Raw genomic sequence first — 6,000 nt, 5'->3', positions numbered from 1 at the left:
CAAGAGGGGCGTTGCGCTTCGAAGAAAGGTTTGCTGTTCATTATTTCGAGAGCTTACGTTCCAAGAAAAGCCGGAGAAGGTATTGCTTCCTCCCACGTTGTTGTTGTTGTTGTTGTTGTTGTTGTTGTTGTTACTGCTAGAGTCTTCAGTCCGAACATTGGCTTGATGCAGCTCTCCATGCTACTCTGTCCTGTCGAAACCTCTTCATCTCTGTGTAACTACCGCAATATACACCCTTTTGAACGTGCGTACTATATTCACCTCGTGGTCTCCCTCTACAATTTTTATCACCCACCTTTCCCCCTACTTATTTATTTAGCGTATGGCTGGAGATACAACATCTATCATGACTGAAATTTACACTTGTATGTCTAGATTACGAATGTAGTCTATAGTTTGGGGAGTCGCGAGAGCAAAGTCACTAGCACTGCCATTTTACTTTCTTCTCTTACATTCGGTGATGATGTGCTGGATCTCGTGTTGTGTAGCACCACAGTCACACTCAGGCGTTGAAGTTATGTTCCACCTGAAGTGGGAGGTTGCAAAGTCCCCATGGTTGTTTCGGATTCTGTTTAGTGTCGACCATTGTCTGCGAGGGAGGTTGAAACCAGGAGGCGGCGTCTTCTTCACAGGAGGCATTATTGGGCAGCATTTGTCGTTAAGTCTCTTCTGCCACTCAGTGGTAGTTTTGTAGTTGGTGTTCCCCCTACTACTAAATTTGTGATCCGTTGATGTCTCAGAATGTTTCCTATCAGTCGATCCCTCCTTTTAGTCAAGTTGTGCCACAAATTTCTTTTCTCACCAATTCCATGCAGCACTCCCTCATTAGTTTTCTTTTGAGAGCAACCGCAGCTGAAGTAATCCATGTTTCCGGTTTACCTCATTAGTTACATGATCTACCCATATAATCTGTAGTATTCTTCTGAATCACCAATGTCAAAAGATTCTGTGCTCTTCTTGTCGAAAGTGTTCATCATTCACGTTTTACTTCTATACAAGGCTACATTCCACACTAATACCTTTAGAAAAGATTTCCTAACACTTAAGTCTGTATTCTACGTTTGCAAATTTCTCGTCTTCTTTCCCATCGGCAGTCTTTATATCCTCTCTACTTCGCCCATCATCATTTATCTTACTGCCGAAATAGGGAAACTCATCTACTACTTTTAGTGCCTCGTTTTCTAATATCATTCTCTGAGAATCGCCTTAATTTAATTTTACTGCATCCTATAGCCTCGTTTGAAGGTAGTATCCATTCTGTTTAAATGATGTATCAAGCCGTTTTCCTCCTTTGACGTAGTTACTCTCTCACAGCCAGAGTTCAAAGGTAATATTCCTTCTTAATGAATTTTAATTCCCTTTCGAAATTTATGCTTAATTGCTTTTACTATTTGGTCAATGGACAGTTTCAGTAACTTGTATGCTTCATGTTACGCAGCTTGTAACTTTTTGTTAACAAGACATGTTGCTGTACACCACAAGCCGCATGTAAAATATTTCATCGCGAGACCGTAATTAGGGCCTAGAAGCAGATATTGCGCACGTATCAAGCCGTTTTCCTCGTTTGACGTACTTACTCTCTCACAGCCAGAGTTCAAAGGTAATATTCCTTCTTAATGAATTTTAATTCCCTTTCCAAATTTATGCTTAATTGCTTTTACTATTTGGTCAATGGACAGTTTCAATAACTTGTATGCTTCATGCTACGCAGCTTGTAACTTTTTGTTAACAAGACATGTTGCTGTACACCACAAGCCACATGTAAAATATTTCATCGCGAGACCGTAATTAGGGCCTAGAGGCAGATATTGCGCACGTCCGTATAAAACGACGTGATTGTGAATTATAAAATCTCTATGGTGTCAAAATGGATGTGGATCTAGAAAAGGTGGAACCCGTGGGTATTTAAAATCTAATTGTAACCACGCCTGTGTGATCACGATAGGACCCATCATCTGTCCGCATCTCTGCAGTACACAGATCTTCCTGCGTACACGTTACACTTCTGAAACGCTGATTCGTATTGGACATTTCTGGTTCCTTTGAACACGACTGAATGCGACCAGGAAATGTGGCCGTTTAGTGTTCCACAAGTGTAATGTGTACGCAGTAAGATATGTGTAGTAAGATAAATGTAAATGTCGTGTGACTAGGGCCTCCCGTCGGGTAGACCGTTCGCCGGGTACAAGTCTTTCGATATGATGCCATTTCAGCGACTTGCGCGTCAATGAGGATGAAATGATGATGGATGATTACGACAACACAACACCCAGTCCCTGAGTGGAGAAAATCTCCGATCCAACCGGGAATCGAACCCGGGCCCTTAGGATTGACATTCTGTCGCGCTGACCACTCAGTTACCGGGGGCGGACATTGTGTACTGCAGGGGTGGGACGGATGATGGGTCCTATTGTGATCACACAGGCATAGTTAAAATTAGATCTTCATTATCCACGGGATTCTATGTTTTCTATACACACACGAGTTTTGGCACCCTGGATATTTTATAATTGACAAACACATCGTTTGACATGGATGCCCACAATACGTATACGCCACTGACAAAGGGCTATATGGACGAATACCGGCTTGGCAATTACATACCCTGCTTGACAGTTGGTAAGGAACAATGGTACAGATTTCACCACATGGGAAAGAAGAATAACAGACGTAAATAACATTTATGTTTGGCACTGTCCGGACTCCCAACGTAAAGGTCAATATCTACATCTGCATATACATCTACATCTTACTTCGAAGCCAACTAATGCTGTGTGGTGGAGGGTACCACTATCTGATCCCTCCAACCCTATTCCACTCGCGAATAGTGCGTGGGAAGAATGATTGTCGGTAAGTCTCTGTATTGGCTCTAATTTCTAAAATTTTCTCCTCGAGGTCAATACGCGAGATGTATGTGGGGGGAAGTAATATGTTGTCTGGCTCCTCCTGAAAAGCGCTGTCCTGAAATTTCAGTAGTAAATCTCTCCGTGATGCAGAACGTCTCTCTTGTAGCGTCTGCCAGTGGAGTTTGTTTGGCATCTCTGTAATGCCCTCTCGCCAGCTAAACGATCCCGTGACGAAACGCGCCGCTCTTCGTTGGATCTTCTCTGTCTCCTCTATCAGCCCTACCTGATAGGGATCCCAGACAGATGATCAGTACTCAAGAATCGGGCGAACAAGCAACTTATAAGCTACTTCTTTCGTAGATGAGTTACATTTCCTTAAGATTCTTCCGATTAATCTGACTCTCAGTAAGAAATATGCCATTCTCGTACACTACTGCACATTTTGCACCTGTCATTCATGGTGACCACCAAACTGTTGAGGTGTCCTTTGGGAATGATGATTACCTGACACTGCCAGCTATATTGGAAGCGACCTCAGAATCTAAACATGGTTGGGCTTCTTATTGCAGATATTTATTCGCCCTTCGGGGAGACTGTCCCACTCCTTTCCCAAGGCGGTTTTCAGTTCTTTTATGGTTCGGGAAGGGGGTGTTATCCGAGAAACACGTCTGCCAAGAGGATTCCATACGGTTTAGGTCCAGGGAGTAAGCAGGCCTTTTCATACGTTCAACTTCTTCACTTTCCTGTTTGTCCGACACATTAGCGGTCGTCCATAAACCAGAGAGTCGGTATCTACTGCACCGCTAAACAGACATGATTCAGAATAACCTCCCTGCAATATCGCTGTGCTGTAACGGTTCCTCGCGCAAATATATGCAGCGGAGTTCGGCCATTGTGCGTACTGCCTACACACAGCTAGGCCGCACCGTTCATAAACATTCTGTGGTGTGAACTTGTACGTCGCTCTCACTCCACACTAACTAGTGGCCAAAATCAGTTCCCACAGTGAAGCGGGATTCGTCGGAGAACATCACTCTGCACCTCTGTTGCTGCATGCTCCCCACACCAACGAACTCTGTCTCTATGGTGGCATGGTTGATTTGTGATACATTTAACAGGTTTTCGAGCGTACAAACCAGTCTAGTTTTATAGTCGTAAATGGTTCTGGCAGAGACACGTGTACCGGTAGCGGTTGCAAAATCTGCAGCGATGTCTGTCCGTTTTCAAATGGCTCCGAGCACTATGGGACTTAACTGCTGAGGTCGTCAGTCCCCTAGAACTTAGAACACCTTAAACCTAACTAAGCTAAGGACATCACACACATCCATGCCCGAGGCAGGATTCGAACCTGCGATCGTAGCGGTCGCGTGTTTCCAGACTTTAGCGCCTAGAACCGCTCGGCCACTACGGCCGGCTGTCTGTTTTCGCCATTGGGACTACACATCGATCGTCTTCCACTGCGATAATCCGTATATGACCACCGTCATGCTTTCGCATAGCATATCCACTTTCAGCGGCCGTTTTTAATCCGAGATGACTCTTTTGGACACACTGCGTCAACTGTCGAATGTGTACAGAGTTTTTGTGCAGATTTTGCTGCAGTTAACACGTTCCGCCCCCTACATTTCCTTTTATTATCATTGATCCAGGATTCCGTGCAATTATCAATTGTTCCGGAACAGTTGGCAGATGTTGCTTAGCAAGTGTCAGTTTTTATTTGGCAACTATCAAGCCGAGTATTGTAAATGCGGCTTATGGTCTACAGCAGGATGCCTTTTAACAGACTGAATAACACTGGGGCGGGGAGGGAGGCGGGGGTAGGCTACAAACTTGTCTCACTCCTTTATCAACTACTGCTTCCCTTTAATGTACTTCTACTCTCATAATAACAGTCTGTTTCATGTAAAAGTTTTAAATTACGTTTCGCTTGCTGTATTTTATCATTGCTACCTTCAGAATTCCAGTCAACATCGCGGAAGGCGTTTTGTAATTCTATCTTTCTTCTACCTGTCTTCTAGGATAAATCGTAGGGTCAGTGTTGCCTCGCTTGTTCTCACACTTCTCCGGAACCCAAACTGGTTTCTCTCGAGGTCGATTTCTACCAGTTTATCCTAAGCCTCAGCTAAGGAGAGGAGAGGAACCAGCGACCGGAAATGCATATTTCGGCCGTACGAGGTCTTGAATACCTCATTCTTATGAGTTACGTACTTGGAAATTGCTTAAGTTTCAGAACATTTAATTGCCAAACGCGTCGACGTTGGTGGCATTTCCTTGGCAAACGATATGCAGTCATCTATGATGTGTCCACTGTGGAATTTACCAAAGATTGGATCACTGTAGTCTTCTTGAATAACATAGTTTACAGTAAGCGACGACTGAGAAATGGACAGATGTGTTCGTTGTCACTCTTAATTAGCGTCATTTATGTACCTTCATTGTCTTCTTCTTCTTAATTATCCTGAGGTTCATCTTCATAATTACTCAGGCCTTAAATACACTTTCTGTAGACCTTGACGCATTCGCCTGGGATGTCCTTATCAGCAAACGCTCTCTGTAGAAAAAACCTCTTACAACGATTATGAAGCTTGTCTTTTGTATGTGGTTCGGCCTTTAGCTTCGTCTTCACAGTGCGTGTAGGTATGGGATTCCCCTCCCTCCCCCCCCCCCCCCCTCCACACCTGTATCTCTCTCTTTCTCGTTCCTGGCGTGTAGCCTTTCTTTCAGGATCCACTGTTTACATAGTTAGGAAAAGTTCAAATGTTCAAATGTGGGTGAATTCCTAAGGGACCAAATTGCTGAGGTCATCGGTCGCTACACTTACACACTACTTAAATTAACTTAAACTATCTTATGCTAAGAACAACGCACGCACACCCCCCTCGCGGCCACCCCGCGTGGCTATGCTAAGTTATTATATTTTATGTTGGTTGACAGATGGCCTTCGTGCCGCCACAGCTATCAGTTTCCGTAACAGAGGGAAGTCGTGTGCTCAACCTGTCTCTGAACTAAATAAAGTGTGTTTTGCATGATATCATTTTAACTGTTTGTGTATTGTGTTTTCTGAGGCCTTGATTGTGAGCAGCCCAGCGTTTGTGTAAACTAACGTCTAAAACTGCCCTAAAAGTGCACTCAGCTTGTCCGATGCTCCATGCCA

This window comes from Schistocerca piceifrons, chromosome 1 (genome assembly GCF_021461385.2).
Source record: "Schistocerca piceifrons isolate TAMUIC-IGC-003096 chromosome 1, iqSchPice1.1, whole genome shotgun sequence".
NCBI classification, from domain to species: Eukaryota; Metazoa; Arthropoda; class Insecta; order Orthoptera; family Acrididae; genus Schistocerca; species Schistocerca piceifrons.
Note: the sequence above shows the minus strand (reverse complement) of the source record.